Here is a 14,591-nt window from a genome sequence, read left to right on the forward strand (position 1 = left end):
AGAAAAGCCTGTTCTTGCTTACACACAACCCCCCAACCTGAAATGAATTATTTCTGGTAATCATGCTACACAACCACATCATAAGAGTCCAGGAACCCAGCCCTGCAACTAAAAATGATGTCAACTCTCCCCACATATCTATACTGGCAAATTCATCACTGGAGCCAACAACATAAGCTATCAAATCAAAAGGTAATTTGACTGCACATCCAGTAATTTGATCTATGCCATCAAATGCCAGCAGTGCACCACTGCTAAGTATATAGGGGTATGTCTACACTAGCCCCCTAGTTCGAACCAGGGGGGTAATGTATGCATACCGAACTTGCTAATGAAGCCGGGATTTGAATTTCCCAGGCTTCATTAGCATAAAGCCGGCGCCGCCATTTTTAAAAGCCGGCTAGTCCGAACCCCGTGCCGCGCGGCTACACGCGGCACGGACTAGATAGTTCGGATTAGGCTTCCTAATCCGAACTATCTGTATGCCTCGTTCCACCGCGGGCTTTATGCTAATGAAGCCCGGGAAATTCAAATCCCGCTTCATTAGCAAGTTCGGTATGCATACATTCCCCCCTAGTTCGAACTAGGGGGGTAGTGTAGACATACCCTCGGACAAATTGGACAGTCTCTGTGGGAAAGAATAAATGGACACAAATCAGACATACGTAAAGGAAACATACAGAGACCTATTGGGGAACACTTCAAACTTCCAAATCACTGTTTAAAAGATCTTCAGGTAGCTGTCTTGTCACAAACCAATTCTACAAGCCAGATCCACAGGCAATCATTGGAATTAGAGTTCATCCACAAATTCAATTCACATGCTAATGGACTTAATCCTGATGAAAGTTGATTGGGACACTACCAATTTAACAGCCATTGAAGCTGCAAACAGCTCTTTGTGTAGACTCCCATATCAGGAAGAATACTATCTGTTGACTTTGATTCTTATCTGCTTCGTTTTAACTACCCAATCTTCAAATACTTACTGATTCCCTCTAGCATTCTGTCTCCCACCCCCTCTTTTTTTCCCTCCCCCTCCCCTTCCCATCTCCTATTTATTTTGGTTGTGTACATCTTAAACTCATAACTCCTGTCATCTGAAGAAGTGGGCTGTGCCCACAAAAGCTCATGATACCATCTACGTGTTTTGTTAGTCTATAAAGTGCTATCAGACCATTTGTTGTTCTATTCTGGAATAAAAAGCAGGACAATGTAGCACTTTAAAGACTAACGAGATGGTTTATTAGATGATGAGCTTTCGTGGGCCAGACCCACTTCCTCAGATCAAGAGAAAGTGGGTCTGGCCCACGAAAGCTCATCATCTAATAAACCATCTTGTTAGTCTTTAAAGTGCTACATTGTCCTGCATTTTGCTTCAGCTACCCCAGACTAACACGGCTACATTTCTATCGCTATTCTGGAATAGTTATTCCAAAATAGCTTATTTCAAAATAGCATGTCTGCACTGCCGGGAAGTCTCAAAATTAGTCCGAGGCAGGCTTACCTAATATAGATGTGCTATCTCGATTTAGAGCCCCAGAAGGCTCTGAGGAGAAATAACATAGAATGGCCCTGGTGAGGGGCTATTTCGAAATAGCAGCAGTGGAGCATCTACACCCACCTTATTTCAAAATAGCTATTTTGGAATAGGAATTATTCCTTATAGAATGAGGTTTACAGATTTTGGAATAAGTCATCCGTTATTTCTAAATTATTTTGAAATAATGGAATTGCTGTGTAGATGCTCGCATTATTATTTCAAACAATGCTGTGTAGATGCTCGCTAGTTATCTCAAAATAACAGTGCAGTATAGCTGTACCCTTAGATTAATAATATTACTAGATTTTTAATTTGAATATCATTAAAAAACAATGGAGGCAGCGGCTTTGGGAATAAGAATTTTGTGATGGAAGAAATGTAATTAATGACTATGAAGTGTTTTTTATGGGGAAATTACAGCTTTTAATCATTTTAAGAGACAAGATGACTAGACTATCTGGACAAGATGAAATCAACATGGATAAAGTGTTAAACACAAGTCAACATGAAGTACAACATGTTATCATAATGGCTTTCCTGTCACTGTTCTTCACTTTATCATTTAATGTTCCATCATCAAGGCTTGACATTTTAATTTCTTTTCTATCTAATTGATATTCTCTAGACATAAGGTAGAACCAAGTTTCAGATCTTGGTATAGGATTTGTTGCTCTGCTTCTTTGCTGCACAAATGCAAACATGCAGAAATCTCATTAAAATGTCACTGTTTCAGAGATGTCTGTGGTGCAAATGCTGTTATTTAGATGAAAACTGATTGTCACAATACTAACAGCTCTTGTTCTGCAAAATTTCATTTCCGTCCAGCCTCTTTTAGAAGCCTACAGCTGTCAAATCTTGTATCTTTCTCTCTGATCCCTTGAGCAGATGCACTCAGTTTGCTCTTATAATATAGCATGTGTCTGTCCTTTAGCTGATTAGTGTATCAAAAAGAACATAACAAGATATTCTGTGTTTCCAAAGGTTTACACATGAAAGATAACTTTAAAATCTATTTTACAAAGCTGCTTATTTGTTAAAAGACTTCAAAACAATGGGGGAGGGAGCAGGAGAAAGGCTGTCGGTACTGTGGATCTTGCAGGATTAATGCATGCCAAGTATTTTGGTTCTATATTTTGCTGTATGAAGTTCTTTGTAGTACAGGCATGTGAATCTTCACTAGTCGTGCCTTCACGATAAATCAATTACGAGGAGTCTAATTCAAAACTGGTTGTTTAATGTAAACAAAATTCGAAATGACAGCATGCTTATATGAGAAAAAAACCGATATCTGATATCTGACATAATCCTTGAAAATTCTACAATTTTGCAATAGTTCAAGGGCAAGTGCAATGAAATTGATTAAGAATGGCTCTTTAATGCATAGATCCCTTCTCCAAGGAGTGCGTCCATTTCAAGTCACAGAACTGTCTCACCACTTCTTTTTGAGGTGAGACTCCATGATTCAACCACTCTGCAGCTGGTTCTCCAGGTTACACCTCTCTTGGTTGTCAACTATGATATCTAACGGGTCCAACAGGGTCCACCAGCAAGAGAGTTTCCCTTTGAGAGCCCAGGGACAGTAATTGAAACCACTTCTTTGAAATAAAAGCAGGGTTTATTTGCCAAAGGGTCACAGAACTCAGAGAAATGGATTTAAAGCCAAGTGACCTGTACTCATTGTGTCTTACCTATGCTTGGCATTCCTCTCAAGGCCCTAACTAGACATGTTAGCCTTAGACCCCAAGAGGACAGGGGCAGCAAGTTACAAGCTAGCACTTACTGCAGACCTTGATACCGTCAGTATGTACCATCCAACAGCTGCTGACAACTTTCTCCCTCCCTCTCTGCAGTGAAGCTTTTTAGCTGATCAATGTCTTTTGATCTCCAAAATCTCAGTCTTAGGAAAACAGCTATGTGACCAGGGTTGGGACTGAAGATCACCTCATCATAGCTGGTAACCTTTCTATTATGTTTGAGCTGTTCTGCTGGCTTTCCTGCTTGGTTTGTCCTCATGGTCTCATTTGATCTAACTCCATAGCAAGTATTCCATCAAACACACACACTCAGAGATATAGTCATAAAAGCATGGATATTTCCCAGTTCTCCCCAGTTGTGAGGTACAGGGGAGAATATAGTGCTACTATGATCATATCTTAGGTTCCTCTATGAAACTCAGATTTTATAAGATAGTCACTACAATACTCTGGTCTGGATCTGGCTATAGGACATTTAAGAATTAAATAGCATTACTCACATTGTGCTGATTCCATAGTAGCTAATTTGTACTCCGTGAAGTTACTCTAGAGTTAGAGAGTTGGCACTCAGATTAGCTTATTGTTATAGCTTATATGATTAAGAGGCCTGATTCTGATCTCAATCTAAAATAATTTCACTTGAAGTCAAATTTCACTGTTGTAAAATGGCTGTGAAATCAGAACTACATACATAGGAATAACAAATGATCATTTTAAAATTAAAATGACATTTAAATTGTTTAGAAAATGTATCTTCGCTTATATATCCCCTGCCTTGGTTTGGAAGATTGACTTGAGTAATTAGTTCTTTTGAAACATCAAGTCACTTGCAGCACTAAAAGAAAGCTACAGAGGTTTTTTTTAATGAGATACTGTAGTACTCTAAATATGTACTGTTATGAAACAGTGGAGCGTAATGCTAAATTGCAGTCCATTAGGTGTAAACAATATTTGATTTATGTATGGTTGAAATATTGCACATTACAGTTATAGTAGCTCAACTGTATGCTGAAATACTCAATTCCACCTTGTTAAGTGTGAAAAACCTCTAAAATAAGGGTATTTTTTACATTTTAAAACAAATAACAGTAGACAAAGAAATACTTTCAAAATGCTCAAGTTAAAGCTGGACTTAGATCACTAAATCAAATCTTTCATATAGATTTGTCAGCACTTCTAATACACAATCCCACACTTTTTGAATAATATTTAAGCATATTAGGATACAGTTTAAAGTTAAAACATTGACAATCATAAGGGACAAAGGATAAAAATAGAGAGTATCTTCGGAACCATGACTTTTTACAGACTATAGGTAAAATTTTCAAAAACAGCTAAGTCAATTGGAAGCCTAACTATGAGAGTCAATAGGACTTAGTCACTAAAATACTTATGAAACTATTGCCTTAAGTTTGATTCATATCTTATTGTGAAAAAAGTTAGTATATGTGCATATCTGCCAGTTATCTGCAACTCACAGTGTGTGTATTGGGGAAAAAAGAGAGAAAGGTTAGAAGGGAAGACTGAAAATGTGCAAAAGAGTATTTTGTTCAAAATTCAGTGCAAACAAAATTTCAGGTGATTGAGGCACATTACCCATCAGTTACATTTATTTTATATAGTTGTAATGAATGCTAAATGGTGGGCAAGACAGAGAAGTGTATTATGCTGTTGCTAATCCCTTTCTTTCTTCCCCAAATGGATCCTACGGACACTCATATATATGTAAAGAGTGGTCCAACACCTGCACCATGTGTTTCTTGGGTGGCTTGGTTCATCTGCACAGCCCTCCAAGCCAACATATTAGAACTGCAGCAAACTCAGTGCCATCATTTTGCCAGGCTTGATAGATAGATGTGTGACATTTGTAGGACAGAAGTACATCAGAAGCAGGAAGCCTGCCAAAGAATTGTGGTTCTAAAGAAGCATTCAAGGAAGACCTGGTGGTTGCAATATATTTAAATTAATTCTTTGCATTCATCTGCACTGCAGAAATTTTGAGGGAGGTTTCCAAACCTTACCTCTTCTTTAAGGTGCCCTACCTGAGGAACTGTCACTTGCAGAGTCAGTAGATGAGGTATTTGAACAAATTGATACATTAATCTGAAGTCCATCGGGGCTGGCTAATAGTCACCCAAGGATTCTGAAGGAGCTCATATGAAATGGCAAAATGACTAACTATGTTATATATCTAGTCATAGGCATCAACTTCCTCTTTAGCTGTGAAGGGGGCTCAATGTCCCCTAAGTCCCAGGTCACCCTTTTCCAAGACCATACCCTGCCTCTTCCTGTCTATGTTCTGCACCTGCTCCACCACACTATATAAGCCAGGACACCCACCCTGCCTCCTCACCTGAGTGGCCCATCCCACTCCTCATCCTTGCCCCTGGAACGACCTGCATGGTACAAAAGAGCTGTTCATGGCAGGCAGGAGGCACTGGAAGGGAGAGGCAGAAGTTGATCAGCGGGGTTGCGGGCAGGAAAAGAGTACAGTGGGGAGGGGGAGCTTAGCTGCTAGTGGGTGCTGAGCTGTGGATAATTTTTCTCTTTGTGGGCTCCAGCCCCAGAGCACCCAATGAAGTCAGCATCTCTGTATCAGATCACTTCAGTCTCTGCAACAGATGACTGAAGCAAAGCTACCATAAGGCTGATATTTAAAGGCGGCGCCAGAGGTGATGCCGGCAATTAGAGGTTGAAAGGCCTAACTTTATTGTTAATCAAACTGGTTAAAAGTATAGTAAAGAACAAAATTATCGAACATATCGAATAACACAGAGTGTTGGAGAAATATCGCCATAGATTTTGTAAAGAGACATTATGAAATACTGGTTTATTAGAATTCTCTGAGTGTCAACAACCATGTGAATAAGGATAATCCAGTCAATATAGTGTACTCGGGCTTTCAGATAGCCTGGGTATGTCTAGATTACATGCCTCTGCCTACAAAGGCATGTAAATTAGACTACCTGACATAGTCAATGAAGTAGGGATTTAAATATCCCCCGCTTCATTAAAATAAAAATGGCCGCCACGCTGTGCCGGCTCAGCTGATCGTCGGCACAACGCGGCAGTCAAGACGCAGATCAGTCGACAGGGAATGCCTTTGTCGACCACTCCCTTACGCCTCATGAAACGAGGTTTACAGGAGCGGTCGACAAAGGCGTTACCTGTCGACCGATCCATGTTTTGACTGCTGCGCTGTGCCAACAATCAGCTGTGCCGGCACAGCGTGGTGGCCATTTTTATTTTAATGAAGCGGGGGATATTTAAATCCCCTCTTCATTGACTATGTTGGGTAGTCGAATTTACATGCCTCTGTCGGCAGAAGCATGTAGTCTAGACATACCCCCTTTGATGAGGTCCCTCAGCAAAGTAAGCAATACTGGGATCAGAGGGATGGTCCTCTCATGGATCAGGAACTGGTTAAGAGATAGGAAACAATGAATAGGAACATATGGGTCAGTTTTCCCAGCAGACAGAGTGGCATGAATAGTGGGGGACATTAAGGATCTTTACTGGGACCACTGCTATTCAGTATGTTTATAAATTATCTGAAAAAAACTGGTTAATCAATAGGGTGGGAAAGTTTGCTAATGACATAAAATTATTCATGCTAGGTAAATCCAAAGCTGACTATCCAAGGTTGCAAAGAGACATTACAAAACTGGAAGATTGGGCAACAAAACAGCAGATGAAATTCGAGTGTTGATAAGTGCAAGACAATACACATTGGAAAACAATGGGGTTGAAGTTAGCTGTTATTCAAGAAAGACCTTCAAGTCACCATGGATAGCTCTCTGAAAACATATGCTCTGTGTGCAGCAGCATATAAAAAAATACAGAATGTCAGAAACTATTAGAAAAGGAATAGGTAATGAGACAGAAAATATCAGAATGCCACTAAATGAATCCATGGTATGCCTGCACCTTGAATACTACATTCAGTTCTGGTAACCCCCCCCCCCCAAAAAAGATACATTAGAATTGGAAAAGGCACAGAAAAAGGCAAGATAAATTATCAGGGGAATTGACTGCTACATGAGAAGACAAAGGTCTATGCAATCATGAATGGTGTGGACAAAAAATTATATTTACCTCTTCACAGAACTCAAAAACTGGGCCAAATTATACTTTGGTTAACAAAAGAATTAGGTACGTTCATGGAGGCTAGGGCCATCAATGGCTATTATCTAAAATCATCAGGGACACAAACCCATCCTGCATGTCCCTGAACCTCCAAATGCCAGAAGGTGGCACTGGACAACAGGGGATGTTTTGTCCTGTTTTCTTCATTCTGTCTGAAGCCTCTGGCCCTGGCAACTGTCAGAAGATGTATTATTGGTCTGACCCAGTACAGCCATTTGTATGTTTCTATGTTTGAGGCAAGACAATCATGGCAAAGAAAACAGTGACAAGCAAACAAGCACTGGGAGCAGCAGGATGAAAACAACTGGAAAGCTTTGACAATGAGAGCATGTGAATAACTGTACACAGAGGAAAGCATCTTCAGTAGCAAGAACAGTGGGTCACTCATGTGGTTCCCTCCCTACTTCCCACAGCAAAGAAGGATTCTGATTCTTTTGACCTCTTCACCGCACAAAGTCTTTGGAGTGATTAGCATGTTTCATAAAAAATATTTAATAGTATGTTAGTTATGAAGAGGATGAAACCATGTTATGGGTTGAATTAAACTTCATTGAGAATGGGAGCAGAGTTCACTCTTCAATTAATATAACCATAAGCAGAAGATCCCATCTAAGACAAATGGATTGTGTGAACCTGTGAAGGAGCTTTTGACTTGATAATGTTTGGATAGGGAAGGCTGGAGAGACAAAAGACTGGAAAAACATACAAGAAAAGAAAAAGGGACAGAAGCAACCAAGCCAGACAGTAGCTTGTGAACCCTACATGACTTTGGAAAATATAGCTTTTGGATTTATTAGCTAAAGAGACTAGGAAAGTGATTTTTTCCCCCTTAGTTCTTCGTAAACTCAGAGGAGATGGACTTTGTACATTCCTTGCAAATAAACAAAATTGTACCAAAGAAGGTCCCACTTTCCCTCACTTTCCACAAATTATTGGAACAACTCCAAGGCCCTGAAATTGACTAGCCTCTCAGATTCATAAGGGGCAGCATCACTCAGTAGTAATAGACAGACAGGGCCAGCTCATTCTGCAAACAGATTTGCTTGCTGAAGTTATAAAAGTGTAGTAAAACATTACTGCAGGTGTGAACAGATTATATTCATGTGCTATCATGAGCATGCGCTCTGAATTGATACTGGGGGACAGAGGGTTTATTTTTAAAAGGTACTGGTGCTAATGCTCTCTCACTGACACCTGATCAGTTTGGACTCTCAAGCTGAAATAATAGTCTCCTTTGCACCTTGGCATTCTTGCTTAGATTTTAAAATGGAACAAACTCATGCAAGCCCTAGGGCTAATGTAAGCAAACTACATGTAGAGGCACAGGGTAAAATAGTCCTACAATAGTAAAATGGATATGAAATTAATTAGGTTTTTATAGCTGTGCGCTGCATGTCTCCAAAGCACGCTATAAACCAACTGCCTTATTGCAAAATACTCGTGGAAGCTAGCCTTGGAATTGCTGCAGTCTCAGTTAAATCTAACGAAGTCTTTAATATCTAAAAAAAAGATGTCTGCATGGGATTTACCTTCCTTTGTAGAAGTGTAGTTGGAGATCTAAACCGACTGATTATGTTCCCTTACCTTTCTCCTCTCCCCACTATTTATATTCTGTTGCATCTCAGCAGTGACCTGGCGGATCAAAGGGCTCACAGTTTTCATCAAAGCTGTAATTCAATTTTAAAATCAACTGCTAAGGAGTGTATAAGAGAGTTGTATCGTTCACCCTCCCTACCTCTTCTGGAAGAAAATTTGACCTCTATAAATCTGTTTCACACTAAACCGATGTGTGCTTAAGAATTTTACTTTTTAATCTGGTTTATATGCTACTTTGTGTGTATGCTTTCAGAGCCTAGAGAAATTATAAATGCATACTATGAATTCTGATTAATGAGTCATGAAAAGCTATAGAAGGAACTTTGTGACCTTTCTGTTAACTTTTTGCAAGTCTTCCTGTAATCAGCAACACAAACCTTTTGGCAAAGTTTGTAAAATCTGCACTTTATAGCAGGCTCTACAGTGTAGCGTGCAATTCCCTTTCCCTCCTCCTCTCATTTTGGTTCTTATACAGGATATACAATGGTGTTATTGTAGATAAGGGTCCCAGATCATGGTCTATTATGTGTCATCATTCACTTTAACATCTTAGTGTGCAACTATCTTCTAGATGTGTTGTGAAACTGCTTATGCCATCTCTATAATCAGAAAATATATATAGGGATTGTATGGTAGACCTCTGGGAATAAAGAATCTTTAGAGAACAGTGTGAAAAAAGATGGGTAAAATCCAAAGGCATAAGAAAGAAAAATCAGCTCAAGATATTGTAGTTAGAAATCATTGCAAAATTAGAAGTCTTTCCAAGTAGTGTTAGCCCCATCATATGGGTTTCAAGTACCATAAAAGGAACACCAACATGGAAATGATGGTCCGAAATATGCACAAAGATCAATGTTAGCCTGACACCAATTAGCATTGTTACTACAGGGGTGAGATTTGACAGGAGGGCCTCTGTTAGAGTGTGGGTAATGCTTGCATACCAACAAGTAGCTTAAAAAATAGCCTTCCAGTGGGTTCCACATTCATTGTTTTGTACTGCCTCCACAGCATGAGCTCAGTTCACAACCAGTCCTAGTTCTCTGCAACTCCATAGACTGCACTGAGGTATTCCATATTCACAATGATGTGAAATCATAGAATGATAGAATATTAGAACTGGACGGGACCTCGAAAGGTCATCAGGTCCCGTACGCTGCCCTCACCCTCCCAGCAGGACCAAGCACCATCTAGGTCATCCCTTATAGATGTCTGTCTAACCTGCTGTTAAATATCTCCAATGATGGAGATTCAACAATCTCCCTAAGCAATTTATTCCAGTAGTTAACCACCCTGCCAGTTAAGACATTTTTCCTAAAGTCTGACCTAAACCTCCCCCTTGCTGACCTAAACCTTCCCCTATCATCATAGGTTAAGGAGAATAATTTTTCTCCCTCCTCCTTGTATCAATCTTTTGGGTACCTGAAAGCTGCTATCATGTCTTCTCTCAGGGTGTGTCTAGACTACATGCCTCCTTCGACGGAGGCATGTAGATTAGCCAGATCGGAAGAGGGAAATGAAGCCGCGATTAAAATAATCGCGGCTTCATTTAAATTTAAATGGCTGCCCCGATCTGCCGATCAGCTGTTTGTCGGCAGATCGGGGGAGTCTGGACGCGATGCCCCGACAAAGAAGCCTTTCTTCATCGACACAGGTAAGCCTCGTGAAACCAGGTTTACCTGTGTCGATGAAGAAAGGCTTCTTTGTCGGGGCATCGCGTCCAGACTCCCCCGATCTGCCGACAAACAGCTGATCGGCAGATCGGGGCAGCCATTTAAATTTAAATGAAGCCGCGATTATTTTAATCGCGGCTTCATTTCCCTCTTCCGATCTGGCTAATCTACATGCCTCCGTCGAAGGAGGCATGTAGTCTAGACACACCCCAAGTCTTCTCTTTTCCAGACTAAACAAATCGAATTCTTTCAGTCTTCTCTCACAGGTCATGTTTTATAGAACTTTAATAATTTTTGTTGCTCTTCTCTGGACCCAGTCCAATTTATCCACATCTTTCCAGAAATGTAGTGCCCAGAACTGGACACAATACTCCAAATGAGGCCTAATCAGCGAAGAGTAGAATGGAAGAATTACTTCTTGTGTCTTGCTCTAATATTCCTGTTAATGCATCCCAGAATTACGGGGGGGTTATTTATTTTATTTTATTTTTGCAACTGTGTCACACTGTTGATTCATATTTAGCTTGTGGTCCATTATGACCCCTAGATCCAAGTCACTTCCTATTTTGTATGTGGAAGACTGATTGTTCCTCTCTACAGGGAATACTTTGCATTTGTCCTTATTGTATTTCAACCTATTTACCTCAGACTATTTTTCCGGTTTGTCCAGATAATTTTGAATTATGACTGTATCCCCCAAAGCCTTTGAAACCCTTGCCAGCTTGGTATAATCTCTAACTTTATAAGCATACTCTCTATGATATTATCTAAATCATTAATGAAGATATTGAACAGAACCAGTCCCAAAACTGATCCCTGTAGAACCCCATTTGTTATGCCATTCCAGCATTACTGTGAACCATAGAGAACTACCCATGAAAACAGTTATCCAACCAGTTAGGCACCCACATTATAATAGTCTCATCTACATTGCATTTGGCTAGTTTATTGATAAGAAGATCGTGTGAGAAGTCTCAAAGGCTTTACATAAGTCTATGTATACCATATATACTGCTTCTCCTTTATCCACGAGGCTCATTATCCTATCAAAAAAGTTATCAGATTGGTTTGACGTGACATGTTCTTGGCAAACCTATACTGACTGTTACTTATCACCTTATTGTCTTCCAGATATTTGAAGAATCGGGTAGGTAGACATGAAGTGCCCATTACACATTCCTTGAGCTCTCTATTCACCTTCCCACGTGAAAATTTCTTACGTGAAAGTGATGTGATTTGAAGGAAAGTACAATTGTGAGTTAGAAAAGAAACAAATAATGCTGAGGTGACAGAAGGTCTTTGATGAAAAAAATTAATGAGAGAATAAGGAAACATATACAGCTGTTATCAGACACATTACTTGTAGAGACAGGGCAAAATAACACACTGTAATACTGAAAGTAAGCAAGTAAGCAGACCCACAGCATTTTAAGGCAGATGCTAGCTATATAATATGCAGAATAACAGAGGCTATAGAGGTCAACATTACAATTGTTTAAGAAACAGAAGGAAGTTGCTATAGATGCATTGAACATATTCTGGGGTAAGTTACAGAAGAAAAATCTGTCCTAAGTGACTAACTGAGGGACCAGAGAAAATTGGTTGTCTAGTAGAAACTGACCGGATTTTGACCTTACTTAGGCCAATATAAATCCAACATAATTCAGAGTCTACTTGCTTTATATCACTGTAAATGACAGCTGAATTTTCCTTGTGTTCTTTAGCTACTGGACAAGCAACACTGAATTGGAAACTTCAGATGTTTTGTTTTATGTGATCTCTTAAGGCCAGGAATTGCCTGTTATAGGTGATTTTTTGGACAGTAGTCATGAAGATACATAACCACATTACTGGCTTATGTAGATAGAAATATCTACATTTCTCATATAAATAGAAATAGAGAAAAGGGAATACACAAGCTTTCACACTTACACCAAGCTCAGACTGCATAGAAAGAAAAACAAATTTAATTATTTAAGATGCAGAAGTCAGCCATGTAGCAAGATTTTTCACACTACAATAGGAAAGAAGCACAAGGAACTAACTATTAGTATTCTCCTGCACACAAAAGGTTGATTTAGGGAAGACTTGAAGAATTAATCACCAAACATAGTGGTGCATTTTAACTGCCTAACGTGTTATAATGTTACATCTAGATATGGGTGAACTAGTTTGGTTAAAATAAGAATGGACGCAGGCATTATTGTTTGCAAAGAAAGGGGTTACTGGTTAATTCAGCCTTGAAATTTTTACATTTGCATTCACCCAATGCATATAATTTTTATTTATTTTTAATAGGAGAATACTATATATTTAATTTATTCAGTCTACCATCAGCAGGGTAAAGATGGATCCTATGCCTGGATTGATAAGCTTCAGGGTTATATTCAAAAGGTTGGTTTAAAGCAACATATGCCATTGAAGCATGGTACATAATACTATATTGAACTTTCCCCTGTCCTAACAGAAAAATGAACTTTATTAATCTTTACCTTCCCCATTTTCTTAGTAATCCATTGTACAGTAATTCCTCATTTAACACTATAGATATGTTTCAGAAAATGATTGTGTTAAGTGAAAATGTCAATTTTCCCATTGAAAATAATGGAAAAGGTGGGGGTTGCGTTTCAAGCAGTGGTGTCTGTTGGGACCGGGACATAAGATTGGGGGAGTAAGGGGACTGAGTTATAGCAGGGAGGGGAGGTGTTTGGCTCTGAGGAAGAAAAGAGGACAGGGCAGGTGGCTGGCTTTCCCCAGCTGGCCGGTTGCCAGCAGCTGTGTGGGGCTTCCCCTGACTCCTTGCAAAGCGGCAGAGGTTTGCAGCTGGCTGCGCTATTCCCCAGTGACCCCTCCTTTCAAGTAGGAATAAGGAATCTTCTGGAAAAGGGCTTATTTTCCGCAAGATCCCATCTAGACTGGCGCTTTTCTCCAGCAAAACCCCGAGCCAGAAAATAGCGGCAGCCATGTTCATGCAAATGCCGCGGGGGATATTTAAATCCCCCGCAGCATTTGCAATTCCGACTGGTCTCATTAGCATCACTTTTCCGGAAAGCGGTGCCAATGTAGACACAGCCACTGTGTATCTTTGATTGAAAAGGGGACTTTGGTACCTAAATATATTAAACAGGCAATTTTCTCAACTACTAACTGCAATTTGAGTGGCCATGAGCTCAGGTCACCGACAACATGTAGTCTACTTAGAACATTTTGCCTTTTCTTTGCTCAAATCTTCTGGATGAAACCATTCTGAGTTCCATCAGATTATAACTAACATTGCAGAAGTATGGGACCTCATCCTGTCCACTAGTTTGGTTCTAAATTGAGCTCGCAACCCACATGAGTTCTCTAATTCATGCCCTCACATATTTTCAGAGTTTTAGGAGATAAATACTCGCAATATGGGAACCGCCTGGTTCTCTTCATTCTCAGAGGAAACCATTTTATCTCTTTGGTGATCAGCTTTTCAATTGAACATCTGAAGGTTGGAAAGACTTGACACCTCCTTGCTCTTCCTAGAAGTTGATTGGCTGATGGATAAGAATGGTGCTGCTGACCAGGGTCTTTGGGTTTGTCACTTAGTTGTCCTAGGCAACAGGCAAGGCAATCTTCTAACACACTTCCAATCTTTCCTCTCTGATCAGGAGAAGCACCTTGCAAAGAGCCAACTCTCTTCTCTACCTTTTATTTCTACCTGGCACACAGCAGCTTCCTTTAGATTCCACTCCTTGTCTGATGACTAGCAGCATTGCCAAAAGGAAAGACTGAGTACTATTTGGGCAGGGAAAGTCAACAGCAGAATAGCAGACCACCACCTCCATAGATGCCCTGTCCAGAAAAAGCAGAGAAAAGGGGAAGGAGCACAACATTGCATACAAGTAAGAT

Source organism: Pelodiscus sinensis, chromosome 7 (assembly GCF_052426305.1).
Source record: "Pelodiscus sinensis isolate ZL-2025 chromosome 7, ASM5242630v1, whole genome shotgun sequence".
NCBI classification, from domain to species: Eukaryota; Metazoa; Chordata; order Testudines; family Trionychidae; genus Pelodiscus; species Pelodiscus sinensis.